Raw genomic sequence first — 18,448 nt, 5'->3', positions numbered from 1 at the left:
TGGAAACAGCTCTCTTATTTTCTCCTCTGTGCAGGATTTTTAGTAAATGCCACACAGGTGAAAAGATGTTTTTCTTTCTGGTTTGCCACTGTTTTTACTTTGTGTTCTCTCATAAATTGCAGTTCTTGGAAATTTCAAGGCCACTGTAAGTTTTCATATTTACCGTAGTCAAACTGACATTTTTAACAAGCATCGCAGGAACTGTTTCTCAAGTTTCCAGAACTAAACCTTGAATCCAAAACTGAACTCTCCAAAAGAAGTCAAGGTAGAGAGAGCTGAGGAAGCAGAGAGAGAGGGGGAGAGAGAGAGAGTGAGGGAGAGAGAGACCTGTGTGTTTCTTTTCTCAGGCTCAATGTTTTATTGAAAGGAGAGTCTAACTAGGTCAGCCTGTTCAAACCAAGCTCTCTCTTCCAGCCTCTCTCCCTCCATCTCTGTCCTCAGTTCACTCTGGTCTGCTGTCAGAGCAGAGAGACGAGAGAGGGGAGAAGAAGGAATAACAGAGATGTGCAGGAGGACACGCAGCGATGGAGAGAAATACAATGATTCAGTTAAAAGACAAAGCGATGGATCAGGGGAAAGGTGGGGAAAAGACAGCGTGGCGATGGATTGAAGTGAATGTTTAAAAAATGGGAGGGAAGGAGGGAACTTTAAAGGGGTGGGGGAATGAAAAGATGAGGATAAACTAAAGAGAGAATTTAAAACTAAAGAACAAAGGTGGATTGGTGTGGTACTGCTTCCAGGAAATCGCCCAAGTGTCTAGTAGTGTCTAGCACTGAGCAAGCTTCTCCCTCCTCGTGATGTCTGTGGAGGCGAGGAAAGCAAACTGAAATGACTGACAGCTCAAGGAGAGATCAACAAGATGTTTTTGGTGTCTTAAACTTCATTCTTTCCAAGCTCCTTAGACCTTAAACTTCATAAAAAAGTCATGTTCAAATTCTACCATGCAGCTCTGAGCTAATGGAGTCCAATGGGGGCATTTAAGGTTTATAAGCTCTAATTCTGCTACTGTTTTCAATATTCTGCTACTGTTTCACTCTTCTGCCACAAGGTAGCACAGGGCTGTGCAACAATTTCAGCATAGCCCAGTGCCCAAACAGCATTACAATTTCCATCGTTCATCATGTGACTCACACTGGCCACAGTGAGCATTACCAAACCTGATTATTCCTAATTCCTGTCATTCCACTGCCCAGGAAGTGCATTGCTCCAAAGCTGGCTGTAGTTCATCTAAAGCTGATTTTAGTTTTCACAAATGCAGCATTGATTATTTTACCAATAATAAATAAATAATGTCCTTTCGTTCCTTTTACAGAGATTGCAGTTTTACAGAAACATCTAGTGCTAATTCCTAATCCTAATCCAAATGTTTAATCTATAAATTCAAACCTATGAAACAACTAAGGAAAGGAGAAATGAACAATTAAGCTAAATGTTCATACCAAACATGCATTTCCAAACTTTTAGTGTAGTGAATGATTCAACCAAATATCCTTAAAACTAGAGTTTAGAGAGGCTGTCGCAAGCCACCCCCACCCTTCATATCAGCCCAGATGCATTCAAAAGATGAGTTAGAATGAAATCTGTTTCCATAGGATGTAAATTTTGTGTTTGCAGTACGTTTGTTTCTACTTTTACTTCTCAGATGGGATGAAAATGAGTTGTAATTTATTTTAGTTGAGTCCAGTAATTTTTATAAGATAAGAGGTTTAATGCATTTGAAATCATGCAGGTAAGTAGAGGATGCATGTAGGATTCAAACTGGTACTCTGGTGCTGGCAGTGAAATGCCCCCTTCAGCTTCCAAATGTGGCCCTGACTGCCTTTCAAAAAAGAAAAATGTGCATATCAGTGTGTACATGGACACTTTGTTTGTCTTTGGGTTTTTTTTTTGACATATGAGACCAATCTGATGAAAATTGTGTCCAGAAACACATTTTAATAAAATAAAAATCATGAATATTTTACAAACTGTTGCCAAAATACAGAAGAAAATACATTAAATATTAAATCCTCCTGTCAGCAAATTTGTGTCTTGTTATTTCCCACTTATTTTCCAGCAAGCATAATTCCCCTGCACTGTAGAATATCCAGAAACCACATATACAAGTTTTAATGCAAGCCTGCCCAACTTGGTGCTTACATAAATGCATTTATACTCTTCTCAATTATAAATGTATATATAGAGAGAGTCTTAAAAAAATGTACATCACTAGACGTCTTCAGGAGAACCATGATGAGCAACAGCTGTAAAAAGAGGTGCTCCTCCCAAGCCAACCCAGTTATCAGGTGTGGATAATTGGCGACTAAGGAATTAAGCACATGCAACAACCAGTGTTGGGCAAGTTACTTTGAAAAAGTAATTAATTACAGTTACTAGTTACTTCTTCAAAAAAGTAACTGAGTTAGTAACTGAGTTACAATATTCTAAAAGTAATTAATTACTTGAAAAGCAACTATTGCGTTACTTTAAAAAAAACAACCCTCTGTGGTCCAGGGTATAATTGCATATTTTTCACTACTTTTGATGTTTCCTCTACATTTCACCTTTAAAAACTATTTAATTTGCCTTGTTTGGTATCATTCTTTTCAACACAACCTTGCGTGTCTGAATTTACAGTTATGTTTTCATTTTGACATACTGTATTAACACAATTGATCTAAAATCAGACAACAAACAAAATCAGAGTAGAAAAAGTTATATTTTGTACTGTAACAACCACAAACATGTTTATTGAATCACATTTCATAACTTTAAATGCAAATATAAATTGTCATTGTTTTAAAATCATATGCAGAAGTTTTGCAAACAACAAAGTTATTTGCAGCCATTTACCTTTTACCCCTTTTTTAGAATAATAATTTCAAACTGTTTACATAACAATCAGCTGTTCTGCAGTCAATAAGATGCCACACAAATTATTTGTGCCACTTCAAATATTTCTGTCCACTATAAAGGAGAACATCACAGCCTGATACCTGCAGGTCTGACAGCAGCAGGTGTATCACTCCTGTTCTTTACCCGGAGACAGCAGTCACCTCATTGTTCTGACACACAACACAAAACTATCCACAACACTACACACTAACTACACAAGACAACACATTAACTACAAACTACAAACACGTTAAATGTCACAAATCTCTCACATCTCAAAACTCGCTCTCTGTGTTTCTGCTGTCTTTCTCTCTCTCTCTCTCTCACCGTCACTCCTAAAACTTCCCCCTCTTCCTAAACAACCAAATGTCATGTTGCCATATAGTTTTTGATTGGTTGGCATGGTGCATTTTTCCACCAAGATCAAAAGGCTGTTTTTTTGTTTTGTTTTGGGTTTTTTGGTCATAAGCATGGAGTGCTTGCTAGCGCTGTCCTTAGACGTTAAACATGAAGAAACTATTAAGGAAAAAACGCCGCTTATATATTGTTTATCATGACTCTGGTTTTACGTGGCCTATCAACACAATTTAAAAAACTGGTGTATATCACCTTGTTGCTTTGTCATCTTGATGTGGTCATGTGATTGGCTTACCACGACTACTTTATGCTTCCTCAGTCAAACAGCAGCACTCATGCGATTGTTTTGCCCCTTAGCTCCAGGTGTTGTGCCAAAAAGTGATCGTCGGGCAGAAAGTGATTGCCTTCCACGGGAGCGCGCGCAGCTGCTTAAAGCGATCGTGGCTCAAGAGTTGGGAGTTCGCCTTGTAATCGGAAGGTTGCCGGTTCGAGCCCCGGCTTGGACAGTCTCGGTCGTTGTGTCCTTGGGCAAGACACTTCACCCGTTGCCTACTGGTGGTGGTCAGAGGGCCCGGTGGCGCCAGTGTCCGGCAGCCTCGCCTCTGTCAGTGCGCCCCAGGGTGGCTGTGGCTACATTGTAGCTTGCCATCACCAGTGTGTGAATGTGTGTGTGAATGGGTGGATGACAGGTTGTGTAAAGCGCTTTGGGGTCCTTAGGGACTAGAAAAGCGCTATACAAATACAGGCCATTTACCATTTTACCATAAAGCTGTAGCGCCCAGATTACTTACAGCTACTGCCGTGCAACTGATATAAGGTAAGCTGAACACAGCTTCAACCGTCTGTTTGTTGAAAAATAGTAACGCGACTGCACCGGTAACAGTAACGGCGTTGTAACGATAGAAATAGTAATTAGTTAGATTACTCGTTACTGAAAAAAGTAATGCCGTTAGCAGTGTTGGGGAGTAACGGAATACATGTACCGCCGTTACGTATTTAGAATACAAAATATGAGTAACTGTATTCCGTTACAGTTACCGTTTAAAAAGGTGGTATTCAGAATACAGTTACTTTGTTGAAATAAATGGATTACACTGCGGTACTTTCCTGTTTCATTTTGTCGCGGGTCAGGACTGTTTGGGTTTTGTTTGACAGCTATGTTCTGTTGTTCCAGGCGGCAGCGTTACGGTTGCCATGGTTACAGGGCGACGCTCTCTCTCTCTTTCTGCGACTGTGTGTTTCCTGGGTGAGAGAGCGCCTTTTCGTTGTTGTTGTTGTGCTAAGTGTTAGATTATTTTATGCCATGTTATACCCCTAATTAAAGATTGTGAATTAATATGTAGTTTTAGTTTGCATTATTCTCCTGAATTAGAAGAAGCTGATAACTATTGCATTAGTTAAACTGATTTGCATTACATTAAACTGCTGACTTGTTGTGAATGAATGATATTGTTTTATGATGCATTATACTGCTGAGTTATAAGAAATCTAATTTGTCTGAGTAGAAGAGAACAGAGTGTGCTGGAGTTTTCTGCCCCATTTCAGCAGGAGCAGATAAACAGGGAGCCAAGGTCGTAGCTCAGGCGCTGTGTGAGAGAAAGCATGTGAATGTTTAGGCTTTGTATGATAAGGTGGAGGCACCAGAGGCTATAAAAGTTTGAGCAATGCTCCACCATTTTGAGATTTTGAGGCTGTCTGCATCAGTGTCCATCTCCCACGTGTGTGATCATTAAATCATCGTTTGACTCAACCCGACCGGACCAGTGTTGTTATTGTGGTTTTTCTCTTGTCTCCATCCCCAATATTTTGAACCTTAACATAAGCTAACAGGCAGAATGCTACAAGCATAGCTCTAAAGAATGTAGCATCATGGGCAGTATAGTCCGTGTTGCAGGGAGAATGCACTGCCATACACGTTATGTGTCTGTGAGCGCGAGGAGGGAGAAAAAGGCGAGTGGAAAGGTACGAGTTGTCATCGAGGAAAAACGGGAGCTGGAAGCATGTAAATATAATAATAACCACTGCAGCCAAGAAGAGTGCCTGACGAGCCCAGTTGTAAGTAAGCTATTAAGACTCGACTGTACACAGTGTTCGTGTTTTCCTCCGAAAACAATAAGTTCCGTTGGAGCAGTCTTTCAACGCCTCTCTCTGTCTCTCGCAAGAAAAATTGACCCACACAACAAAGTAAAGCTAGTTTTCGGCTACGAGCCGACAGGGACCCCGCCGTATTAGTCAGAGGTCCCTTTACTACAGTTCGGAGTCGCGGACCTTCAGTAATAGTAATAAATCACACAGCAATAGTACATTCACGTTGTTGTAAAAAGCACGATAATATATTAAGTAATCCAAAGTATTCAGAATACGTTACTCTCATTGAGTAACGTAACGGAATACGTTACAGAATACATTTTGGGGCATGTATTCTGTATTTTGTAACGGAATACATTTTAAAAGTAACCTTCCCAACACTGGCCGTTAGTAACGCCGTTACTTGTATCGCCATTATTCCCATCACTGGCAACAACCACAGAGTCTTGCAAGGCAAGTAGAGGCAAAACAAAGAGCCTCCACCCCACAGCATCTACTTTAGATGAGTTATAGGTCATTTATTTTAGCAGCCATCCTCTAAAATGACACTTGTCAAGCATGCTTGTCTTTTTGCCTCTTTGATGCACCAGGGAAGCAGTTCCACTGGACAGTCTGAGCGCAAATCCTCTGGAAAAGCTGCAACACATCTGTGCCAAATAAAACCTGGAGAAGGAGAAAAGGACACTTTCACAATCTGACACCCCAAAAGTTGTGTTAATGAACATTTTACTCTCAAAATAAAACTGCAGTGTGAGTAGTGGCCTACTCCAGCTACTACTAATGAAGAGAGTCTAACCTCTTTGTTCACACAGAGCTGAACAAAGGGAATTACACACTGACACATTTCAACGCCTATGGAGAGACTTTTGTCTGTGTGTGTGTGTGTCTGCAGGGTGCAAAAACAACACACAAGCACACACACACGCTCTCAGAGTCTACAGGCTTGAAATTAATTCAGAAAAAAAGCGAGTGAGAAGGAGGGATGAGGAGGTGGCGCGGTGGTGGTGAATGCATCGCTATCCTTGGAGCCTGCACGCGCGCGTGCACACACCATCGGGAGCGTCGCTGGGCTTGCGTGCGCGTCCTCGAGAAATAAAGAAAAGAGGATCAGGAAGAAGGTGAGAGAGAGAGAGAGAGAGGGAGAGAGAGAGGTAAAGGCGCCGTCTTCTTCTTCTTCGCTCTCTGCTGCAGTGTCTGATTCTCCCTCCACCATCTTCATCAACATCATCATCCTCTTCTCCCTCCTCTCTGTCTGTCTGGCCCCCCCTTCTCCTCCTCGCCCTCCTCCTCTTCCACCCCCTCCTCCCCCTCCTGTGAAGGCATGGCCAGATATCACAGCGACAAAAGAGAGAGACAGTGGTAGAGAGACCTTTAGAGAGAAAGAGAGAGAGTGAGAGCGAGGGAAGAAGGCTGCAGACTTTCAGACCTGAGAGGAAGAGGAGAGGAGGAAGAAGAGATAGAGGAGTCTCCATCTTCGCCATTTCAGTATGTTTTCCTTCTCTGAGGTTTCTCTCATTCTCGCTCTTTCTGCGGCTCCGGTTATGTTGAGCACACTGCTGTAATTTTCCTATAGTGTCACGCTCGCGTTGTTTCACAGCTCAGTTGTGTTGACAGTCCTCTTATTATTCCCGTAAGAGCGCGAGGCTGTGGAGTGTGTCTGTGCCGCTCTCCGCGCGCCTTCGCGGGAACATTGTCTGACTGTGGCACCTCTGTAATCTCCCTGTAGTGAGTCAGTCATGCTTCTGTTGTTCCCATGATATTTTGCACATGTTTGTCATGTTGTGCGTTGTTTCTATGGTGCCGTGGCGCTTTGCCTCACTGTGCCTTTTGTCACGCGTTGTACTGACTTTAATATTCCTGTCCTGTGATATTCCCATCGCAGCGCCACAGTGAGCTGTTTGAGCTGCTCAGTCTGTGGTGACCTTATGCCACCTCTTTGATTATGTTTATGCTCATTATCGTGCTCGTTTATGATTTCACTTTTATTGCTTAGAGGTGTGAGTGAGCAGACCCGGGGCTCCGTAACATCCCTGTAATATTTATGTAATGTTCCTACTGGGTGCCATGAAGCCTGTATTGTTCTGTATGGTGAGTGTATAGGATACCTCTGTAGGATATGATAATCTGGGCTGAGACCACTGTATGTAATGCTGTTTATTCCTACTGGGTTACCAAGTAATTTTCCTGTAATGATTTATGCAGAGCTGAAGTGAAGTCTGCGTTGACCTTTTGGAACCTTTAACATCTCTATTTTCAATTTGACATGTTTGAACAATCTGCTTTTCCCTGCATGGGAAGAATCTCCATAAAATTAAGGTAAATTGCTTAAATCCTTAAGAGATTATTGACTTCTACAGTAAAAATAAAAAAGTAGTTACATTTTTAACACTTAAAGTAACTTAATGCTGCATTTTCATTGTTAACTTTTAACAGCAGGCAAGAATGCAAAAAACGTCATACAATAACATAAAATACATGCTAAAATTGACTAATTTAGATTATGCGACAGCTTCACATGAAACCTGGATTACTTTTAGACTTCATCATCCAACCCAACCATCAGTGGATTATATAGGAAAATCTGCCCTGGCTTATCTTCAGTCTGCTAGCTGTGCAGGCGCCTATGCTGAGCTTATTGTACATATTTATGTCGAACCCAGTGCGCAAATTAAAGTTGCTTAATTTTAAAAAAGGGTTAGTACAGCCGTGGGAAATTACATCACTGAAACTCTTGAATAAGAACCACCTGATTTCCCTGCAGGGGGAAATTTTGGGGGGATTGGAAGCTCTGAAGCAAAATCAGGGCATCTTTAACATTTATGACTCGTGTCTTTACTCAGATATTAACTCTTTTTTTCTTCACCTAAAGTTTCAGGAACTTTCCCAGAATTAAGGTTCCTTCAGTGCATTTCCACACAAGGGTCAAATCCACAGGAAGATAAAGCAAATTATAACCTGCTGACACATCAAATCTGGACAGCAAACCCAGTTTTCATTGGTATAAAACCTCCTGTGCTTCCTGATTATCATCTGCTACAAACTACAAATAACAAAGAACCGGTGTGCAGCTGAAAGTTTTCCAAAAAAACTGGGTGAATAAAATTGCTGTTAAAGGCGCTAACACAATCAGTGCATTCCCGACAGGTACAGTACACGTTTATGTTTCCCCAAGGACCAATTACTGGGCCCCAAAGTAACCATGTGTTTCTTCTTAAGGTCCTCAAAATGCACATAGAAGTTCTCAAGCAATAATATTTGTGCAGCTGTTTGGTAAAAATAGAAAAAATAAATATTATGATATAAAATATTAACTTTATTGTTTCATTAAAATCAATATATATTACAAGCTTCCTTCTTTTTCGTCTTGCATATCAGCAGCAGAGGTTTGCACACAAGAAGGTCCTGGACTTTGAATCTTCTGGAGGTCTTTGTGATTCTAAATTGGCCAAAGATGTTTAAAAGATAAAGAGTTGTGAGGTGAGCAAGGCTAGAAAAGTGCCTCACAAATGTCATTTCCACATGTACGAATGAATAATAAAAAATAAACCTGTAAAAGCCCCTGAGCCCAATTTTTCCTTTTTTAAAGGGTCCGTTTCTGTGCCGTCACATTAACGTGCAGAGTTCTTACCAGAGGTTCAACACCGGCCTCTGTAGGGAACCAACCCTGAGGGTGCAAATAAATACCCCCAGTCCAGGGTACAAAGGCAGGTTGTTAATTAGGAAGTTCATAAGAAGGTTTTGTTGCCGTCATGAGCATCCGATCAGAATGCACTTAATTAATAAGCTATTAGATTATTATCCAGTGAACAAAGGTTTATTATCTGACTTAAAGTTAATTTCAGCCACGATGAGAAATGTGAGAAAGATGTACACTGACTGCTAAATTGGAACCGTCGATGGTGTGAAGGTGAAAAAAGTGAGTGCTGCCCTCAAATAAGGTGTGACAGGCGAATTCAATGAGGAAATGAGCAGGTGACAAAGGAACAGGAGAGCAAGTCAGTGATGAGGAAAGGATGCGAAGTGAAGAAAGTAAAGAAACATTAAAGCCTTTACTCAATTAGATAAATATAATATTCTACAAAAACCATGCGCTAGCAAAATGGAATCTCATTTATTTATTTATGATTATGTTTGTTTGTTCTTCTTCTGTAGTTTTCTTTATTCTTATACAGATCTTATAGTTGGGGGTGAAAAGCTAAAGAAACTAGAAATCTTTCCTGCAGCAGCGCCTTAAAAAGCACTGCTCAGTGTTGTAACTACTGGGGAATCATTTTGGGGGTTAAATCATTCTCACTGGAAATGGATTTAGACCCTGGCTTCAGGTACACTTGACCCTTGAAACTGGAGAGGTGGGCCGCTGTCTGGACGTACAGTATAGTCAGAAATCAGGGACAACATTCAAGCTTTTCCATGAATGAGTTCCGATTTAATGCAGGATTTCTTTAAACTGTCTGAGGTGTTCACCAGTGAATATAAAAGAGAACTTTAGAGGTCAAAGGCAGGCCGTCTTAGCGTAGGATGAGTGTTTGCATAGATATCCTTTATATATAAAATATACTTTATTCCTTGTGTTTGTTTGGTTCCATTTAAAGCAGAAGTTCATAGTTTTGCAGGGATAGCAAAGTGTCGAGACTGTTGTCTCGATCAGGCGTGAGGACTTTTGTCCAGTTTCCAGCGGCTTTATTCCCTAAACGTGTATTAAAAAAGAGAGACTCTCAGATGCTTCTATACATGACGAAAGATTTTATGAATTTCATGTGAATGCGCTCTGCAAAGTAATGAAATATTCTAGCTCAGGTGTTGGTTAAAGTCTATATTGTACTTTTAAGTGAATCATTTGCTGCCTTAGCATCCGTTCCTGTAGAAGGTCCACTGCATCAAGTGGTTTTTCTCCACTAACCGACCTTAAGTTGATTTAGGTTATAAAACCCACCAACAGCAAGTCGGCACACTATTCAAGACAGTTTGTGATGGTACAACTGTTTATGTCTCATGTCAGGGAAACTCCACCTACTTATGAATTATGCGTCATTAGATTTTTGTGAAAAATGTCTTCGTTTTTAGATGATTTTGTAGCCTTTGAATTCAAATTTTTTTGAATTTGTGTTTGAAGCTTTAAGTGTTGTTGCAGATGCTGAAAGTCGATAGTTTTCTAAAACTTGTTGCTGTCCTACCTGCTAATTTAGAGCCTGAGGTTGTGTAGGGTGAAAGGCCCAAAACTTTATTTACTTTTTCATCCTAAGACAGTATGTCTATGTCTGTATTTAGACATTTATAGATGTCTGTATTTTCACCTTTTGTCATCATTACTGGGTGATCACAGTGTTCTTGGTTGAGCGAGCTTTGATCTTTGACCACGTCTCTGTTGTTTGTCGTATCGCTGTTGTCGGAGGGAATGAAGTGGACTTTAGTTCAGTGATGTCAAACTCGTGCTCCAACCCGGACAGATGGGAAATTTTCTGTGAAAAGGTTTAGGATCACGCTTGTCGTTGATCTCAGCATGTGGTTTTGCGTAAACGGTCTTCTTCTCTGCTGCGATGAAGAATGAGAAGAGACCTGACGAAATATAATCTTCCTGTCAGACCGGGTGTTGTGGCTCTGCATGAACCGTAGGAGATTTCTCTCCTGGCTGTTTTGCTGTGTAAACAAAGACACCAGGTGAACTCAGTTGAGAAGTAATGAAAGAAAAACTCCTTTATTTTCTGTCGGCTCTCTGCAGAGTCTGAGTCAGAGACAGGCCAGAGCCCGGCGATCGTTCATAACTGCAGAGGAAAATAAACCTGCCTCATCTCCGCAGCCCAGCACCACCTGTGTGTGACAGAGGATATTAAACACAGGTTCAGCTTACACTTGACCAGTCATAGCAGACTGCTGGTCACAGATAAATTCTCCATTCACACCTGTGGGTCTCTTCACATCACAGATAAAATAATTCCTGCTGCTGCTCTCCGTGCTCAACGAGCTGTTGTGTTTCAATTTGCAGCATTCGGGAAAGTTCAGCTCAGTTTCTTTACAGCCGGGATGAGGATGTCACTTTGAACATCAGGCTAAGCTTCTACTACGCAACTGACTTGCAAATCAGTGGTTGAATGCAGATTTACAGCAGTAAGGTGGGGAAGTTGGAGGAATTTTCGCAAACTACAATTTACAATGTAGTGGTTTACACATTCATCTAACACATGAGAGATCTCGGGTTCAAGTCTTGGAGGAGACAAAAATGCCTGGGAGGGTTGTTTCGGTAAAAATCTGCCAAATCAAATATGTGGGTCCATCTGCTGTGGGATCCCCTCGTGAATAAGGGAGCAGCCAAAAGAAGTTTTAAACGATAGTTTGCAACAACTTTTAAACGATAGTTTGCAACATGAGAAAGTTTGGAACATTTCACCTAACAAACCAAAGCTATACTGGTTACCCAGACACGAAAGAGCCCAGTCATTTAAGAAACAAAGCATAATACTGTCACAAACTAATTTTTGGTAGTTATGACAACCAAGGGGAAACTTCCTGTGTTGAAGTACCAAAAACTGCAATTCCTCTAATGGCCACTTGAGGCTTCCACTAACAGTTTGTCAGTCTTCCTGACATCTAAATGTCCAACTTTAAAGCAGAAATAGACAAAAACAGCTTGGAGCTCCTCCTAGTTCCCCATTCTTAACAGCTGAAACACCTGAATTCATTCATGTGTGTTTAGGCTTAATTTAGGGGCGTGGATGCTGTAGCTCAGCGGTCCCCAACCCCCGGGCCTCGGACCGGTACCGGTCCGTGAGTCGTTTGGTACCGGGCCACGAGAGTTGAGGCTCAGGTGTGAAATGTATGGTTTTCAGGGTTTTTATCGGTTTTCAGCGTTATTTTGTTATCGTTTTTATCATTTACTCGGTTTCCCTGGGTCTTTTCACGTGTGTTATGAATAAATCTTCTTTTTTCGGTACCGGTACTAGTTTTATTTTGTTGTATTTATCCGCGACACCTTAAAGGCCGGTCCGTGAAAATATTGTCGGGCATAAACCGGTCCGCGGCGCAAAAAAGGTCGGGGACCGCTGCTGTAGCTTATTGGTGTATGGGCCTCACTTCCACTAATTTAAGTAAGTGAACTGCTGTGCAGGTAATTGTAGTTGTAGCTGTTGCAAGTGAAATCCTGGTATTTAATTAGTCTGTCACTTAGTAATAATTAGCAGGGATTGTTGCATCGCTATATCATTGAGCAGTTCTTAAATCCACCCATTATATAATAAAAACTATAACTAATACCAGAACTAAAAAACAAAACAAAAAAGAACTTAAATGAGCTGAAATTTGATTTAAAACTAAAACTGCAGAATTCTCGCAGTGAACGCTGTGGGTCAGCAGTCAGACCGTTCTCATTCTGGGGGTGTAAAATAATGCTGTTGTATAGCAGCTGGTATGCTGTTGGTTATGGTAGTAGTAAGATGGTGCAGTCAACCTGCAGTTTTTCAGTGTGAAGGATTACAGGGTGTGTTATAACCCAAACCATGATCTTTCGGCTTTGGCGCTGGTACAATTCCACCCAGAGACTTAAATTCCTATTGGGGTGGGGTCAGTGAAAGCATCCTAAGAGCTACCAACTGTGGCAACTCCTTTTGGTAAGGAGCAGCCGACAGTAACTTTCTAGTAGCGACTGTGCAGCATTCAGCTGTCGGAGACAGACATGAAGTCACATTGCCTTGTGAAAATGTGATAGATGGCAGCACCATTTGGATCTCTGGGGTTCAAAAAACTCTGCACCCACAGAGCTGATGAAGACTGGAGGAGAAGCTGAAATTAAATCTCAACAGGGCAAATGTTATAGCAAACGGTTCCCTGGTTATAAAGAACATCACATATCAGAATGTCGGTCGTCATGTCTGCAGACAGCTCAACAAATGAGGAAACACATGAGGTGGTCCAGGGGCAGCGCTCGATGTCATTTTAAGTGGGCCAAAATGGCTTTTCCTTCATAATGTAGGACATAGCAGCACAAAACATAACAAAATGAGCCATTTTCTTCAAATTTCACTTCTTGTCTTATAGCCATCATGAAAGACTACGCATTCTTAACACATACACATGCAGTGCCATTTCAGTAATGGTGTATGAACTGTAAACGAGTACAAAAATGACTTTAGCCAGCCTAAAACACCATCAACCCCAAAGATATGTTACAAGGAGCAACCAAATTGCTTTTATTGTTCTATCAGTGGCTCAAATAACAACACTGCCATCGCCATTTTACCTTTGCAGCCTTCATTCATGTGGTGGATCTCTAAGTTGGCATATCAACTTTGAGAAACACTGCCCTAAACACAACCAGCAAGAGAAAGTGGGAATATAAGAATCAGCTAGTGGTAAAAACCAAACATGAATAAATACAAACTAAAGCCTCCTGGCTGGTGAACCTAACACTTCGAGCTATCCAAAAACGGTTGTATCTCTCCATGGCCAATATTCCCAGTTGGTGCACCAACACCAGAAGACGCCTTGTGTCTAACAAAGGCAGAGGAAACATTACGTGATGCTCTGTGATTAGAACACACTGGGTCTGTGCTGGAATTATAACTGACATCGTTTGTGGTTTTCAGAAAATTCCAGCTCAGGAAGACGAGCACCATACGAGACATTGGCATGACACCGACATTTGCAGGTTTACGTAACATCTGAACATCTGACAGTCTTTCTCTGTGATGTCACACTGTCAAGTCAGACCGACACGACCTCATCTGAACTGCCCGCCTGCATGTCTGTCCGTCTGTCTGCCTGTCTGCCTGCGGTTTATTAAATCTAAGCTGCTGCCAAGACTGCCATCAATCTGATTACCTCACTCTGATCAATGGAGGTCACACACACACACTCACACACAGACACGATGCAGAAGGCTTCATCACAGTCTATTGTGGAGCCTCGAATGACTCATAGTGTAAAAATCACAGACGCACACACACTCTCTGGATAAGGACACACACATTTTCAGTGATTCAGTGTGGGTAGATTCTGTTCTCTATGAAGAGTGTGTGTGTGTGTGTGTGTAAAATCATTCATGTTAGCAGACCGACAGCTGGTTTCTGTGGAGTCCGACTCAGAGCGTTGATTACTGGAAAACTTAGTAATATTTTTTCCATCTTTTATGGCCTCTGACCCCTGAAACATCTGTAATCTTATCTCACAGCTGGAGTCTGTCTGGGTGAAAAACTCAAATATCTTAATTGTTAGGCTTCCTTCCTTCCTTTAAAAATGATTCAGAGAGTCACCTCAGATTTGGTTGGATGTTTTCTGTTCCTTCACACACACACACACACACACACACACACACACACACACACACAAATTCAAGCAGGAGTAATGATTGTGGATCTCTGTAGCCACTCACGACCTGCTTTGTCTGCTTGTTACAGATCATTAAAGCTTCACACATTGACCGCATCCACTCATCATCCTGTCAGTCACTCAGCCCCGCCCCGCTGCTCTTTGCCACAGAGGTGAATGATGGGAGGTGGAGGAGTCGTTAGCGGCCAAATCTGTGTCTACATGATGAAAAATGACAATGACGTGAGCTGTGAGCTGGTATCTAACACGTCGGTTTCTTGCTTTTAGAAGCAAAGTGTTGTTTTTGCTCCAGTAAACCTGCTGAAGGTTGGATAAGATTTCCTTACTTTTATTCATTTTTAATTTTTATTTACTTTAAACCTTTTGTCCTCTGTTTAGTTTTTGTGGATGGTTGTTTCATTTGAGTGCTTTCTGTTCCAACAAATGTTTAGTTTCACTTAGGTTTGTAATAGTTTTAGTCTTTATATAATTTGCATAGCGTTTGTCAGACAAGCCAGTTGTCAAATACCAGTCATGTAGACATCACAGCCTCAATAAACAGAAGCACCAAAACCTCCTCATGCTTGTTTCGTTGAAAGGCATCAGCCCAAACAGTTGTTTCTTCTTTATCTTTTTTAATTTATAAGAATACTATATTATTACACCTGAGTTTTATGCCAGTTAACAGAAACTTTTTTTCAAGGATCCACTGCCCCAACTTTGTCCAGCTCCTCCTAAGTAAAACAAACAAACAAACAAAGAAACACTATAATTTGACACTGAGTTACATTGTAATTAACTTTATGGAAATACCCGATCCAATACTTGTGTTTGATCAATAAGCCAAATTCCTCACTCTGTGGAAGAGACTGGGAATCTTTCACTGACGTTTAGGGCAATGTTATTTTACCACAAGTACAACAACCGTTTTCCAAGAACGTGGCACCAGTATGGGTCGCCTATTTAACCCGTTGGTTAAATAGGCGACCCATACCATATGAGGTAAGGCTAATGTGAATGCCTGGGTCCAAGTCTGCTTGGATACCATTTACTGAATGTCTTTCTTCCAGCTTTCCCTGTCTTGTCTCCGCTATCCTACCAAACAAAGACTAAAATGGTTGCAGTCATTGGAGCTCTTTAGTCCTGTTGACTTACTTAATCACAGTTTGTGTTTAAGCACAAAAAATTGCAGACATACAAAGAGAAGCTGTTGGTGTAGCACAGCTGAAACGCCTCCAAACTGCTGCCACTTTGCTGTTAGGCTCCTGGATGATTTCTCTCAGTAGAAATCGCTGCAATGCTTTAAAGGTGCTGCAATAAAAACACAGAACAGCATGAAACTGAATTTGATACTTAGCTCATCAGTGCATTGCGACCTATAGTGTAGTTTTATTGAACTACAATAACAGTAGATGTCACAAATTCATTTCCACATATAAACAATTACAATAAACAATTTTTATTTTTAGAAGTTTGGTCAGTCAGTCACCGTACTCAGGCAATTAAGATGCAAGCAAGTTTGCATCATTGCTCTCCAGGCTCTTGTGGTCAGTGCCAGTCTTTGATACTTTTTGGATAAAGTAATTACACTACATTGCAGAGTGTAATGTAGTGTCATTATTTTATCCATATAGGGGACATTATTTAAGCTGGTTCAGCCTTCATAGATTTGCTTCTGTCGCTGCAAGCCTCTTTGCAGCCCACCTCAACTCCTCCGTTTCATGCTACATTTGACTTAATCAGTGTCATATCGATGGTCACTGATGACTGCTCTGTCTTATTTTTTGGTCTTGCTCATGCCTTCCTCACTTTTTCGTGTTTTCTTGTCTGAACACGTAAGTACTGGAAGTTTCAGAATAGAGCCAGACTTTCAAATCCACCTTACTGCAGACAGAACTCCCGTCTTGCATCTTTTGGAGAGCAGTTCTTGCCCTAACATCCAAATTTGTGTTCATCAAAATTGACTTGATGCATGCTCAATCATCCGGGTAAGGAAATCCCAAAAAGTTCATTCTGTTCATCTGGACGTAGGTGAAGAAGTCCCTTGGATGAGTGACGACTTGTTTCTCCCGCTGAAAACATTCCAGATGAACAGAATCAACTTTTTTGGGCATCAAAATGAACGTTTAGCTTTGCTTCCTGTTGAATGTTCTGGAGTGTTCATTGTAAGAAGCACAAGTTACTGTACATGTTCTCTACACACACACTTATCTTGTTATTAAGAGACAAAAAAAAGCACACTCAAAGTGTGTACTTTGTTACTGGAAAACACAGCATAGAGTAATGATTCAGACTGACACTGCTGGACTGGGTTTGGAAGTAGTTTTGTTTCAGTAAAGTTGGAAGTTTATTGTCAGGGATCAAAACTTTGTGCTGAGCCTTAGCAGGAAGTAAGAGCCTTCCTTAATTCTTCCATATCCCTAAGTAAGCTTTAGAAGACTAAACCTCAAGATAAAGTTATTTGAAAATGAAGATCCTGAATGTCCATTGAGCCAAATCCTTCACGTTCAGTACATTACCCTGTGGAGTTTTTTTCTGCATCCTTCAAGCCTCCTCCTCAACACGAACCTGAAAGAAATCGAACTCATGTTACTGGAAAAAAAAATCCAGATATCGAGAAGCACGACTTGTTGCTCACAGTCATCCTGTTAAGAATTCATAGCATGTTAAGATGCTGACTTACATAAGAGTGCTGCGAGTTTCTTTGTGAGATGAAAGCAGGATTATAATATAGTGATCTGATGACTCACTGACACCCATGAATTAATGTTGGCCTTTAGCCTTTTGGCATTTTACGACCTTCTGCTGTATCTCTTTTATCAGTTTTTCAGTTGTCTAACAGAAACAGACACATACCTGCATGTCAGTGATTGACAACCACTGCTGTATGGGATCATTTGAGGTCAAATTCAGCTTTTAAAACTGTGTCCGTGTGTGAATCTTCACAGTTATGAAGTGAATAATGTTTGACAGAAGCTGTTCCAAGGGCTGAGGAGGAGTTTTATCTCCTCTGAAGTGCTGACGTGACACCTCAGACCTGGTCATCTAACTGGAAGAAGGAGGAGGCCGGCAGGGTGTTTGTGTCCAGGTCTGAGGATATGAAACATGGCACTTCAGATTCCCACATTTACAGGAGGGCACATGGAGTGCAGCAGGGTTAATTATGGCCAGCACACCCTGCAGGAGAGTCAGGTCTTTGGCAAGCTCATGTGTGAAGTGGGCTCATGTATCCGTACATTTATGGAAAAAATTACGCCGAGGCAGAAAACTGCATTTATTTCCGAGCTGCAGTTACCAAGAGCAAGCGTAACAGGCTTTTGTTCATATTTTGCGAATTATAAAAGTGATTTTACTGAAAAAAAGTAGCTGGGAAATTATGAAAATAATAATGAGCTTCAGTCCTGTAAAAAGTCATTAAAATGACTCCACTGTGAACAGCAGCAGCGGAAAATGACTCTCACAGTATTTTTGCTTCTTTTAAACACAATTCTCCTGATTAGCCTCTCATACTTTTACTTAAATATCTCAACAGCTCAACCTCACCTTGCAGCAGAGTGATTTTACGCTGTGATATTTGCCTGTCACGCGGCACCGAACGCTTCTTGATCGACTCGAGAAGATCGTTTTTTGTTTTGTTGTATTTCGCCGTTCGAGCTTTTGGATTCTGCTGTGACTGAACCTGCAGTTCACAATGAGCTGCTGCTTCTCAGCCTCTCTCTGTGATTGGTCAGAGGTTAATTGACGCAGCTAATCACCCGATCAGTCCAGTCTCCATGGAAACCAGAATGGAATGAGGGAGGTGATGAACGAGGAGTCGAGGCCTTCACACCAG

Source organism: Diplotaxodon limnothrissa, linkage group LG15 (genome assembly GCF_057381915.1).
Source record: "Diplotaxodon limnothrissa isolate DT_005_m linkage group LG15, D_limnothrissa_male_GT1.1, whole genome shotgun sequence".
NCBI classification, from domain to species: Eukaryota; Metazoa; Chordata; class Actinopteri; order Cichliformes; family Cichlidae; genus Diplotaxodon; species Diplotaxodon limnothrissa.
Note: the sequence above shows the minus strand (reverse complement) of the source record.